The sequence below is a fragment of the Salmo salar genome, chromosome 23 (assembly GCF_965601325.2).
Source record: "Salmo salar chromosome 23, fSalSal1, whole genome shotgun sequence".
NCBI classification, from domain to species: Eukaryota; Metazoa; Chordata; class Actinopteri; order Salmoniformes; family Salmonidae; genus Salmo; species Salmo salar.
Genome location: NC_138313.1, coordinates 27,170,819 through 27,185,162, shown reverse-complemented (window position 1 = coordinate 27,185,162; position 14,344 = coordinate 27,170,819). Strand labels below are relative to the sequence as shown.

Sequence of the window (14,344 nt, the reverse complement as noted above, 5' to 3'; positions counted from 1 at the left end):
AACAGTACTTATTTACTTGCTTTGGTCCAACTTACCTACTTATCCTTCTCAATTGACTTGTTTATTTGTTTACATGCGTTGCTATTGGATTGTGAGCAGTAAAGGTGCTTTTTGACCCATTCCCTGCTGCTCATGGCAACCCTCCGGTGCTCTAAGCCCTGAAGCCCAGGGTATTATGTGGGTTGAGACTAATGCAAGTTAATGAGGAAGTTGGCTGCAGTGCAATATACGTCTTTGGCTTTGCCAATATGGGAGGTGAAAAGTGCGCACTGAGGACAAGGGTTTCTAATCCAATCGTAGACTCTCAGTCATCCACTTGATATCCCTGCTCATGAATTGAGATGACACAGGGACACTCTTCTACTACTTTAACATCTTTTAGAAACTGAGAAATCCTTGCTCATTGCACTGATCCTAAAATGTGGAGAGACTCAGGCAGGGAGGTCTGTGTCTGTAGTTGCCTGGCTACCCAAACTTGGTCCGGCCAAATGCCACGCCACTCCCACGGACGTTAGATTTCTTCTCCGCAATGTAGCCTCTGCCGAGTCCCCAACTACCGGATGGTCCAGTTTTTAGAGGAAATGGAAAAATAATGACTTCTGCTTAACTCCATCTTAACTTCTCCTCCACATTTACTGGATTGGTTGAACAGTGCAGAAGAGAACCTCCCCCTGAAAAAAAATGTATTCTCATGAAGACCAATATGTAGGGGATCTTGTTTCAGGAGTTTATTTTGCGCCCGCTGCGATAGGTAACCACAATGAGTCTGAATCTGAGTGCCTTCCTGACAATTTCTAGAACTCAAACACCTTCTAACCATTCTGATTGGCCCCAGAGACAGATGAGTTGGGCCAGAGCCAGTACACACGTGGTGGGTAAAGCGGCTTTACATTTTTTGGGGGCATTGGCTTTGATACTCTGATTGGTTAGAGATCATCCAATCGCCGATGACTTTGCTTTGTACAACACCCCTCATTATGACGTCACCACAAACGACTTCAATGATGGCAGTTTCAGACTGACGTATGTAGTGAACGATAGAGCAGTGGAAGAATTCCGTTTGAGTCGTCAGGCAATGACTATAGCGCTATACCAGAATTTAAAATGTAATGTTATGGAAGCTCGAAACTCAAGGGCAAAAAAAATCACCTTGCTGCTCTGTATGGTGTTGTCTTCCATAAATTGGACAATGCACAGTTTTATTGTCAGCCTTTCCTGTATTCACAGCCTGCATGTTTACTACCAATGTGTTGATATTAAAATGAAGGACAGGTTTGATGCATTTTCTGTCATCTCTATCTGACTTTAACAATACTATGAGGCTGTTCCCCTATAGTGCTCCAGCATGTGGAAATAGTGAATCATTTACAATGGAGAGAAAAAAAGAGGTTCGTACAGTTGAAGTCGGAAATTTACATACACTTAAGTTGGAGTCATTAAAACTCATTTTTCAACCACTCCACACATTTCTTGTTAACAAACTATAGTTTTGGCAAGTCGGTTAGGACATATACTTTGTGCATGACAAGTAATTTTCCCAACAATTGTTTACAGACAGATTATTTCACTTATAATTCACTGTATTACAATTCTAGTGGGTCAGAAGTTTACATATACTAAGTTGACTGTGACTTTAAACAGCTTGGAAAATTCCAGAAAATTATGTCATGGCTTTAGAAGCTTCTAATAGGCTAATTGACATAATTTGAGTCAATTGGAGGTGTACCTGTGGATGTATTTCAAGGCCTACCTTCAAACTCAGTGTCTCTTTGTATGACATCATGGGAAAATCAGCCAAGAGCTCAGAAAAAAAATTCTAGACCTCCACAAGTCTGGTTCATTCTTGTGAGCAATTTCCAAATGCCTGAAGGTACCACATTCATCTATACAAACAATATTACGCAAGTATAAACACCATGGGACCACGCAGCCGTCATACCGCTCAGGAGGGAGACATGTTCTGTCTCCTAGGGATGAACGTACTTTGGTGCGAAAAGTGCAAATCAATCCCAGAACAACAGCAAAGGACCTTGTGAAGATGCTGGAGGTAACAGGTACAAAAGTATCTATATCCACAGTAAAACGAGTCATATATCAACATAACCTGAAAGGCCGCTCAGCAAGGAAGAAGCCACTGCTCCAAAACCTCCATAAAAAAGCCAGACTACGGTTTGCAACTGCACATGGGGACAAATATTGTACTTTTTGGAGAAATGTCCTCTGGTCTGATGAAACAAAAATATAACTTTTTGGCCATAATGACCATCGTTATGTTTGGAGGAAAAAGGGGGAGGCTTGCAAGCCGAAGAACACCATCTCAACCGTGAAGCACGGGGGTGGCAGCATCATGTTGTGGGGGTGCTTCACAAAATAGATGGCACCACGAGGTAGGAAATTATGTGGATATATTGAAGCAACATCTCAAGACATCAGTCAGGAAGTTAAAGAGTGGTGGCAAATGGGATCTTCCAAATGGACAATGACCCCAAGCATACTTCCAACGTTGTGGCAAAATGGCTTAAGTACAACCATGTCAAGGTATTGGAGTGGCCATCACAAAGCCCTGACCTCAATCCCATAGAAAATGTGTGGGCAGAACTCAAAAAGTGTGTGCGAGCAAGGAGGCCTTCAAACTTGACTCAGTTACACCAGCTCTGTCAGGAGGAATGGGACAAAATTCACCCACCTTATTGTGGGAAGCTTGTGGAAGGCTACCCGAAACGTTTGACCCAAGTTAAACAATTTAAAGGCAATGCTAGCAAATACTAGTTGAGTGTCTGTAAACTTCTGACCCACTGGGAATGTGATGAAAGAAATAAAAGCTGAAATAAATCATTCTCTCTACTATTATTCTGACATTTCACATTCTTAAAATAAAGTGGTGATCCTAACTGACCTTGGACAGGGAATTTTTACTAGGATTAAATGTCAGTAATTGTTAAAAAACTGAGTTTAAATCTATTTGGCTAAGGTGTATGTAAACTTCTGACTTCAATTGTATATGATACCCTCATCACATCTCATTCACCCCGTTTTTACATTTGCCCCTAAAATAGGAGTCAAGCAGGGTCAGATTCATCTCCTTTTACTGCTGTGGCTCCACCCCCTCCTCTTGGACCCATCTCTCATCTCATCTTCACCATCCCATCCCCACCATGGGCACCAGATCATCCCAGGAGCAGGCATAGCAGAGGATACATACCTCCATGAGAGTACAGAAGATATCACAGATATCGCTATAGCAGTCAAAATAGTGTACCCATGCATACTTGGGAGGATGGACTATACATACACAGCAGAATCCATTTGACAATAATTCCACTTGTTCTTCACGTGAATATTATTGAGTGTAATTATTCAGTCATGCATGATAAAGAGTTGTTTGAAGATGTGTAGATAGATACTTTATACCTGCATGCCTATATCTCAGTCCACAGCCCTCTGACTGCAGTTCTACTGTTTGCACTCAGACCTTCAACTCTCCTGTGACTGTTATTTATGGGGCTGCTGGTCGGTGTGTCGTTTTTCTTAACCCAGGGGAGCAGGTTGATTGGCAGAATAGAAGCAGGGAATACGTATTTTTTTGCTGTACAGCTCTACTTGTGTTTAGCCAGAGAAGACAATGTTAGGAGCAGTTGCTTTATATTTCTCAGTCCATCTCCAGTGTACCTTAGTGTGCTGCTGTTTGATAAAGGAGTGGGCTGGGTTGGGGGGAGTGGAGTGGAGTGGAGGAACAATTGATCAATACATTTCAGAATCTAATCAGGCCCTGATACTGTTCTCTACTTTTTGGAGTTTAAATAGGGACCATGCCAACTTGAAAGAACAGAAAGTTTCGTAACCCTCAGTGTCTGCCTAACATTGGGTACATGGATGATAAACCTGGACAAATTCCCGGATGTGTCAATCACATTGGTTTAATAATGCACTCAAACACCCATGCCTTGTCACTCATCAGGGAATATTTTCTGTTTCCCAAGTATTCCCGCGTTTATTACAAGATGTACTGTAGATCATCAGTGTCAAGGCTACGTGTTCTCATTTGTCAACAAGGAAATTCTGATTATCCTATAGCATTTAAACAAAATATAAGCCTTTTTAATGTTTTCAAATTAAACGTCACATTACATTTTTAAAATGCGTCATCAGACATTACAACACAGATGATCAGTTATTGTATGAGGACTTCTTGTTACGCATAGAACCATACATAGCCTACCTCTTGTTGTGGTCTAATAATAACGACTAAACTGGTTGATTACATTAGCCTACAGATAACGAAATCAAATGGAAAATATAACTTACTAAGCAACAGAATAGTAGTCAATCAGGTCGCTGTGGAATACAGCTCGTTTGTTCGAACAATCTCTTCTACTAATTACCTAAATGGACAGGACCTGTCAGGAGACAACTATTCCCTAATAGAATTTGCTCACAAGTGCAATTAAATGTTCTCCCTGCCCTCGCCTGAGGTCCCCTATCTTTCTCTGTGTCTTTTTCTGACAAAGAAATGGGGAGCGCGTTCTGACATGATGCCTCGGCCATGGTGGTTCTCTATTTATGTTTCTATTTTTAGTGAAACGGAAAAAAATAAGATTTGAGCAAAATGCTACTGCTTTCTCCTCGTGCTTACAGAAGAACCTAGCTGGAGTAAACAAGAAGAGAGAAAGCCCCACCCTGCACCCGCTTCCGCCAGGTTGAGCGCTGATCAGAAGGAGTGGTGCTGAAATGAACATGACGCCTGAAATCCACCTGAGTAGGTATGTTTGAATGACGTTGTACGTGTTTTGTCAAAACGATGGGCAGTAGTGATGCTCCCTGTGGTTAGTATTCCTCTTAATTAAAGGGAAAATCCACTCCAAAACGATATTTTTTTCATTAGGCCACAGTTGAAACTGGCCCAAAATGTTTTGCATGTCACAGCAGTCAAGTTTTCAAGATATTGGACTTTAAAGAAGCAAAGTGTCACCCGCCACATCATTTCCGCTTTAAATGTAGGAAGTTCATTCATTAAATGTGATGTTCAAACCTGTACCTATAGTCAGTGTTGTATGTGTCTCGGTCCACATATTGAGTGTATCGATCTTGTCTCGGATACATTTGTACTCGGTCTTGACTAGGTCTCAGACAGTGAGGACTCGTAATTTCTTCCCGAGACCAGCCGAGACCAGCGGAGTAAAACTCGAATAATTATCAGCTTCCATTCAGTCAGCGCAAAAAAAAACGATTCGCCAGGCCAAATATATACACTCCTTTCTTGAAAAAAATTCTTAACAGCCTTTATATCTGTTATAGACATGTTTGCGCAGTGGCGAATTTATAGGCCTTCAGTGTCACAGATTTGTGATTCTGAAAGGACAGCAACCATAATACCAGCGCACTCATGTAGGAGAGTGCACTTTTTGTAGAACACAAAGGGCCAGTGGTGTAGTGTATACGCAGGTATAAATCGTATACCCACTTTTTTTTTCTTCAGTAGGCATTGCGTATACTCACTTCTTAATCCCTACGGATGCGCATCAAAGTAGTGTAGTGGTGGTATAGGATTTAACAATTATGTAGTACAATAGAGAAATCATGAAAAGTAGCCTACACAATCGCAAAGCAAATTAAATATATTCACATGTGCTCTGAACACAGCCTAGTTTCAGCGGAATATCACCTGCAGGCAGCAAGAGTGTGCAGCTCTCAACTGGTTTTGGCATGGAGCAGCTCACAGATGAATGACTTCGGTTGCCATTAGGGTAGGAAAGACATTTCAATTTATGATATATACCAGTAAATGCTAACTAAGGTAACAATGGGTACCAAACCAGATATTGTAAAAGTTTAGTCTGAAGTGTTGGTTAGTAGACAATTTGTGATGCACAATTGTCATCATGTTCTGTTTGCATCAGTGGCGTAAACATGGATGGGCCTGGGTGGACAAAGGCCCACCCACTGGGGAGCCAGGTCTTGACAGGCCCACCCAATCAGATTGATGTGGTTTAAGCATTGTTGTGGACTTAGACCATCAAATCTTTGTATTTTTCTATATCAACAAAAAGTGTGGGCCTCCCGAGTGGAGCAGTGGTCTAAGGCACTGCATCGCTACAGATCCGGGCTCGATCCCGGGCTGTGTTGCAGCTGATCCCAACAGGGAGACTCATGAGGTGGCGCACAATTGGCCCAGTGTCGTCCGGGTTAGGGGAGGGTTTGGCCGGCCGGGTTGTCCTTGTCCCATTGCCCTCTAGCGACTCATGTGGCGGGCCGGGCCTGCCGCGACCGTCACCAGTTGTACAGTGTTTCCTCCGACACATTGGTGCAGCTGGCTTCCAGGTTAAGCGAGCATTGTGTCAAGAAACAGTGCAGCTTGGCAGGGTTGTGTTTTGGGGAGGACGCATGGCTCTCGACCTTCACCTCTCCCGAGTCCGTACGGGAGTTGCAGCGATGGCACAAGACTGTAACTACCAATTGGACATTGGGGAGAAAAAGGGGTAAAAAGTTTTTTTTAAATTAAATAATGTGGCTTTGAGAGTGAAAATCAAAAAAATCCAATGGGACAGATACCCAAAATTACTACTTAAGTAGTACTTTCAAGTATTTTTACTTAAGTACTTTACACCACTGAAAAAATCTATTGGAAAATATAGGATTTTTCACACAGGGTGCCTTTCCTTCACCTGGTGGGCCATTTGGGAACTTTATGGCAAAAATAGAGTATACCCATTTCTCCAGGCACTACTACACCACTGCATAGGGCTGATGGAAAGACAGCAGTCACACAGCATGATGTTAAAGGATATGCAGTCCACAAACTCAGACATAATATGCCAGTAGGTCACAATCATAAGAATACAAAAACAAAACCATTAAACATTTCCCAATCGAAATTTACAAGTATTACTTCCCATTGAAAAAAACCTTTCACGTTTAGCACACAAAGTAACCAGTGACCTAAAGTTTAAAGTGGAACTGACAGCGTTTTAAACTAATTGCAGATATGAAGGAAACAGACAATCATAATATCCGTCAAATGCAGTTCAATGCATGATGAATTTAATTTACCAATACATTTCCTGGTAGTCCCAACAATATTACTATCAGGTTGTAAATCACAGCTGACCTGGTACATTGTTTGCAGCCTCCATTCGAGACGCACTGTTTCAGTTTCAATGACTCAATATTCTGGACAACAACAGACAAATATAACTAAGGCTGGGAATGTCAACACAATCAAACTAGCAAGGGCAATGATCATAAGTCAGTCAAACACTGAGCCTAACGTTAGCTAGATAGCTAGCTAGCTGCTAGGAGGATGTCATGTCATGCCATTGGAGGAGTGGGTGAGTGACTGACTTTTCTCCTCATATCGTTTTTCTGCGGCTATACACAGCTAGAGATGCAGGTGTCATTTGATTAGCTAGCAAGAACCTGAACAACTGTTATCCAGTTAGCATATCTCTTGCGTTCGAAAATTCACTCTGGCTATCTTTGATTTCAGAGCACTCTCGACCGAGTGTGCCAGAGCGCAGAACAACTGATGAATGTACAAATGCGCAACACCCGCTGAATATGACTGGTGTTAGTAAACGTAGGCAAAAAAAACAATAGTTAGTCAAGAATGCTCTAGATAACATGTAAACAGCCTAACAAGCTCTGCTACGGTGAGTAAAATGCTCAGAATGAGATGTTCTGTCATTTGTTTGTGTCTGGAAGTAGCTAGCTAGCAATCTAGCCAACTTTAGCTAGTTAGCGTGGGTGCTTGGTTGGGACAAGCATGCATTGGCAGGCAAGCTGCAGAAGGACGAGGAGGCTACAATTCCTCATCGTTTATCAGTGTAATTTTGAACGCAACTAGCTAAAAAAGTTTGAGAGGATTTATCTAATGTTCCTTCGTTAGATTTTAGCTCATCTTGCTCTGGCTAGCATTAGTTGTTGATCTTGTTGTTGTTGATGTGCATAACTGAGGAAGAGAGAGCCTACCTTTTCATGGTTGTTTAATCAATAGGACTGTAAAGTTCCCGAATGTAAGAGAACTCCCGTGGTGTTTCCATGTTTGCAGAAATCCATTCCAGTGTATTTTGTCGCTTTTGGCGAATATGTTCTAATGATCTAATGTCACGCTATTGCAACTGCCTGTAAACACACAGTAAGGTTCAAAGTGAATGACAGGCCTGTGTGGCAAATGGCTTGTTTGTAAAAAGGTCTGCTGTAGCTCTGACTGGCTATAGCGCACCGGTCTGTGTAGACTCTGGTCCTGGACAAGACAGATGTTTTTATTCGGTTTTATTTACTGTATTGTCTATTAATTGTCCAAACGCACAGCGGCTTTATCACTCTATATTGCTGTAGGATTTTCACAAATGCCTTAGTATACATAATTCCCAAACATTCTTAGAATCTATGAAAATGTGAAAATGACCATATTTAAGTGGTCGCTTGTCTAATATTTTTTTTCCCATAAGTGTCATATTCTATCTGGGGATGTATATGAACAGATTTGAATATGATTTCATGTTGCTAAAATGCTGTCAGTTCCCCTTTAAATGCAACAATGTTTCACACACATAAGTTATTTTCAAAGAGATGGCTAACAACAGCAATCATGCTGCAATAAATAACACAGTTCCACTCACCAGATGATGATAATTTGAAACTTAACTACTTGTTGAAAGTTATTATTGAAAAGGGAGAAGCTAAAAAATGTGCAAATACAGCCTCTTTGATAACACCTCCTGCATGCAGCTGCTGCAAACTAGCCAACAACAAAAGCTAGCTAGCTAGCTAGACCTTGGGAAACTACTGCTCGCTATTGCTCAATGATCTGTTGGCCTTCAATAAGGCAGGAGTTTCAGTTAGTTATTGTAAAAACGGTCTCACCCATTGAGTTAAAATGTGATTGGTCGATTCCACTGTCACTCCAGAAGTGTGCCCTAATGTGGTTGAATGGCAGATGTCTTCATCTGGCTTCTGATGGCCTAGCCAATGGCTGATTTAGCCAGCCAGAGACCAGCATATATATATATTTTTAGCTTCAGTTTTAACCCTTTCCTTTCCAACAAAAACAGAAGAGATTAAATCAGAACATCTTTTAAAATAATAATATAATAATCATTATCATTATATTATAATAATCATTATTTTTTAAATCCTTAGCCCTTCTCTGAAGGTATAGAAGCCCCATTTTTCCCTACTGTGTTTGGGTTAGTAATAATTTGTAGAGTGGCTCTATTTTCCCTCAGCATGCATTTATTCACTCTTCTGAATGTCTAAAGAATCCATATGTTGTTCTGAAATATGAACACAGAAATACTGGACATTTAGAACGTACCGGTACAGAGTCCCCGGTTAGTCGAGGTAATTGAGGTAATATGTACATGTAGGTAGAGTTATTAAAGTGTCTATGCATAGATAATAACAGAGATTAGCAGTGGTGTAAAAGAGGTGGGGGGGGGGGGGGGGGGGGGGGGCAATGCAAATAGTCTGGGATAGTACATTTTTTTAAATGACTTGGGGGCAGAAGCTGTTTAGAAGCCTCTTGGACCTAGACTTGGCGCTCCGGTACCGCTTAGCAGAGAGAACAGTCTATGAAAAGGGTGGCTGGAGTCTTTGACAATTTTTAGGGCCTTCCTCTGACACCTCCTGGTATAGAGGTCCTGGATGGCAGGAAACTTGGCCCCAGTGATGTACTGGGCCGTACGCACTACCCTCTGTAGTCCCTTGCGGTCGGAGGCCGAGCAGTTGCCATACCAGGCAGTGATGCAACCAGTCAGGATGTTCTTGATGGTGCTGCTGTAGAAGCTTTTGAAGATCTGAGGACCCATGCCAAATGTCTCCTGAGGGGGAATAGGTTTTGTCATGCCGTCTTCACGACTGTCTTGGTGTGCTTGGACCATGTTAGTTTGTTGGTGATGTGGACACCAAGGAACTTGAAGCTCTCAACCTGCTCCACTACAGCCCCGTCGATGAGAATGGGGGCGTGCTCGGTCCTCCTTTTCCTATTGTCCACAATCATCTCCTTTGTCTTGATCACATTGAGGGAGAGGTTGTTGGTCTTGAATAGGACTTGCATTTTTCTGGTCTTGGGCTTGACTTGGTCCATTCATTGCGATTTCCGTGTCTGTGTCAAGTAGGCTACGTAGGCTTATCGAAAGTAACTCGATAAGTAGAAGAGAGCGATTTTGAGATTTCTCCTAGACACAGTGCTCTGTTCCAGGTTCAATACGAGTGACGTGTATCGCTATAATAGGCTAAATTCCAGAATCACAAATGAAATAAAAGTATAAATTCATCACAATTTCCAACAGATTAAATATTATTACTCCTTGAATTTGGATTATTACTCATTATTTACCAGGATATTATTGCTATTTTATGAAGAAGATACAATAGAGAGCATAAATTGACCATTGAATTTTCTATTTATATTTTGAATCATGTTTTTCCCAATCACAATTTACTGTTTTCGTCTGCATATTGGCTGCTTATAGGGATGGTTATAGTGATGGTATAGCCTACACTGTACAGTTCTGCTCTCTCAACCGTTTGTGCGTGAGTGTGTTTAGTTACTGATCTACTGGCTTACTGGAAAACCTATGTGTATTTCAATGATGTGTATAACCCCTGGATGACAAACAGGGGGAGCAGTAATTAAGACATCACGCAGCCATCTTGGTACTCCTCCTCCCAAAATATGTTTCAATCCATAGAAATGCATTTATAAATGTCTACATCTACGTTTTGACACGTTTATTATATTACAGACACCTTAATGCATGCTTTTAAATGATATTATGTGAGCTAAACATAAAAAAAATTATATTAAATAATATAGTAAAACATTATTTTTTAGAGAGTACTAATGTTACTGTCCCCACTACAACAACAAAAATACTTAAATATAGGTTATTTTTTCTTTGAAACATTTAATTGAAATACTGTATAATTCCATTCGTTCCTATGGAGGGCTGCTCCTACTCGGGAGTCCCAATATGGCCGACCGCTTCAATGCCTCTCAATGGTCAATATATAGTAAAAGCAATCCAGGGTTTATATACATTTACGGTGTATTTAGGTTAGGTTCAGCCTGTTCTTGTTTTATGCGTCAGGTAATTCATCCGCGTGAAATGGTTGGATGGAAACCTGGTTAATGACCCACAACTATCAACTGTATTTCAAGTAAGATAATAGCCTAGATCCTCAAGTTATTTGTTCTTCTTGTAAATCACCAAACCACTTCCCTTAGTGTGTCTTGGTTTTAATAATAAGCATCGATGACGCTTAATTTCGTTAAAGGTAATCATGATGGCTAGCTAGCCTTTTGGGTGTAAACGTTTAACATCCACACAAAGGTATTGGGGAAGGCCTGGTTAGCCTATGAACAATAGCGGTCCAGTGGTGAGAATTAATAGTTGTATTCTGAGATCTCTTGGTCCTTGTGCTTTACCTATAAGATGGATTTGTGAATCGCAGATGTCAATGAACTCGTACACTGAAATATTATATCTAATTAGAGGTGACTGGGTCAACAGCGGTGGCAGAAAAATCGCAATTTACTTGAGTTATAGCTTCCTGCTTACTCATTTTATTTGTAGACTACGTTCTAGCAGGGGATCAACCACTCGATTACGCAAATTCCACAGTTTATACTATTTCAATAGTTATACTTCACTTGAGATATTTTGATCTGCTTTATTATATATTTTTTCTGGATATTTTTACTTTCGTTACTAGGCAATGTATATGAATACAAATAAATAACATCCTAATTGTGTCCCTCAGTTTCTATCAAATGTGCATTAATCCACTGTAGACCTACATCCATCAATTAATCTAATTGTATGACCTAATGTTGACAGTCTAAGTAAAAACATTTTCTCCACACTGTATTTAAAATGTATGTTTTCGATGCACTCGACAATCAGAGTAATTGAATAATCTTGGTGGGGAAAGTGTAATGAAAATGAAAGTGTTTGACGGGATGAGTCCCTTGCCACACCGGCCTGGGTGAGAGGATGGATGGAGGGATGGAGGGATGAAGGGGGTGGGTATAACTGGGACACCTGGCATAAAGACGGGTTTAGCGCTTGTGGGGCTGGTGTGGGGTGTAGCCTATTCCCAGAATATCCCTGCTGCTCCCATTTAATCAATTTGATGAGTGTTTTCATTTGACTAAACTACATTTCAAACGTTAAACACTCAACGGCGTATGTGGTTTGTAGGCCATATAGCAATACAATGTGAAACAATGGAATCATCCGCTACATTTTAAATATCCTATAGCTTTAGCTGAAATATCATGTTACCATTATGCAAATTTAACAGAATATATCCTCTTTTTTAGACATTGGTTCACCTATAACCCAGTAGGCCTATATTGTCAGTCTGCAAGTGATAGATAGGCCAACTGGGTTGAGTCATGTGGGTAGTAGGCTACATTTTTTTTTACAGCTGCGAAAACGAGTTTGTAGTTGTACAAAAACAGAAAACCAAAGAAAATATCCTAGACAGGTGTGTAGAAACACGTGACTGTTCGTGTACCTTTGGGGCAGGATAGTGTTAAGGTTACCAACAATAGCTGTATAAGCCTCCTTGGCGGTCGACACAATACCCTTTGGAATTGACTCCCTTTATATCCAGAAATTGGAAGTGTGTTTAAATCCAATAAAGATGGATGTTTTAGTTGATTTTAGATAAACCCCAAAGGTGGTTAATGGTTAAAGCATGTTTTTGAGAGGGGTATCTTAGTCCATTTGAAGTGAATATCCACCAAGTAACGAGATAACGATGGCAGTAATTTAGTTGTAATTAGATATAACGTTTTGTCAGTTTCATTCTGATTCACTCGAAATGACACAGGCTATGGTGGACGCAAGGTGAATAGAAAAAAAACATATATTCCTTATGCCCCAAATGTCTGTTATAATCTTATGTAATTGTTGTATCGGGACAAAATATTCTACCGTTATTGTGTTCATTATCAAAATTATGTTGATTTTATAGGTTCTTCTTATTATTCATATTCCTATTATTGTTGTTATTATTATTGTAATTGCCTAATTCTATTATGATTAATAGGCTAAATATATTATTTTAATGTTAGAAATGTTCATGATCATTATTGTAAACACTTGTTAGTAATGGTGGTACGGGTTAGGGTAATAGCAGACATAAGCCTGCCTACATGCTAGGTATTTTGTATTCAGATATTCCGAGATTCAGATGGTCGGCTGCTTGTACAATTTCGTTCAACCTGAGTGAAATAGGACTGCAGGCTATTGTTTATCTGAACGCGTGGGACGCAGACCGAGCAAACTGTGCATTTCATTTTATGCTTGAAGAAAATTGGAAGCGAAGATTGAGTTCATCTAGCTTGAACTACGAACTCTCCGGAGGGAATATTTTATCCGAGAGCAGTCTCTCAAACGCGGAATTGAAATGAACACTGTCAGAAGGATTGTGCTTGGACTTCTAATACCTGTCAAGGCTCTCTGACAACAGGTCTTCATTACAGTCAGGTTACATCCTATTCATAGAGATCAGACACAAATATTGTGATTTTGTCCAATCAACAAAATGTAATTCAAATGCTGTTTTAGCCTACACACCAACGATGCTTTTTTTGTATGCTATCGGTAACCAGATTCAATAACTCGTATCATTTACATTTTAGTAGACGCTCTTATCCAGAGCGACTTACAGTGGCGAATGTATACATTTCAAACTTGTCATACATGTTTTTTCTCCGTACTGGTCCCCCATGGGAATCGAACCCACAACCCTGGCGTTACAAACACCATGCTCTACCAACTGAGCCACACGGGACCTAAGAAATAGAACTTACTTTGCCTGAAGGTTTAGAGCAGAAAAAAGCATTTACCCACATGCAATTTACAGATAGCCTAATTGTGAAATCGTTGACAATATGAGGAAACTGATTAATTTCACATCTCTTTCATATAAGAGCAGGTAGGCTATGGATTCGGCTGTATAGACTAGTTAAAGTATAGGCTAGCGGTTGCTCAATGTCACATTCCACGTCTCTGAAGAGTGATTTGGCATACCTGACTAGAGCAAAGTCTATCAAAGCATATTGTCATTTTCAATTGACCAACGTTTTACCCTTTCAGTTATACCGACAGAGAGACAATGCTACGAGCAAAGCAAGCCTGTATTTATTGATACTATCCTAAAGAAGGTCCCGCCTTTCTGGTGGCATTCTGTCTCGTCACTACTTCTTCCTTCTTCTCACCTGTTCTCACAAGCAGAATTCTTCCGCCCATTTGAGGCTAGTCCGAGGATCCCATTGGTCCCGGGCGGTGCCCATGCACGGGTGACGTCACGGTTGCCCCTGCAGTGTGAA

At 40.7% G+C, this 14,344-nt stretch overlaps 1 non-coding gene across 1 annotated transcript; it reads right to left on the bottom strand.

Moving 5' to 3' along the window:
* Window positions 1-13,732: 13,732 nt before the first annotated feature.
* trnat-ugu (transfer RNA threonine (anticodon UGU)) lies at window positions 13,733-13,808 on the bottom strand. Its single transcript has one exon. It is a non-coding gene; the product is annotated as a tRNA-Thr (tRNA).
* Between the last annotated feature and the right edge of the window lie 536 nt (window positions 13,809-14,344).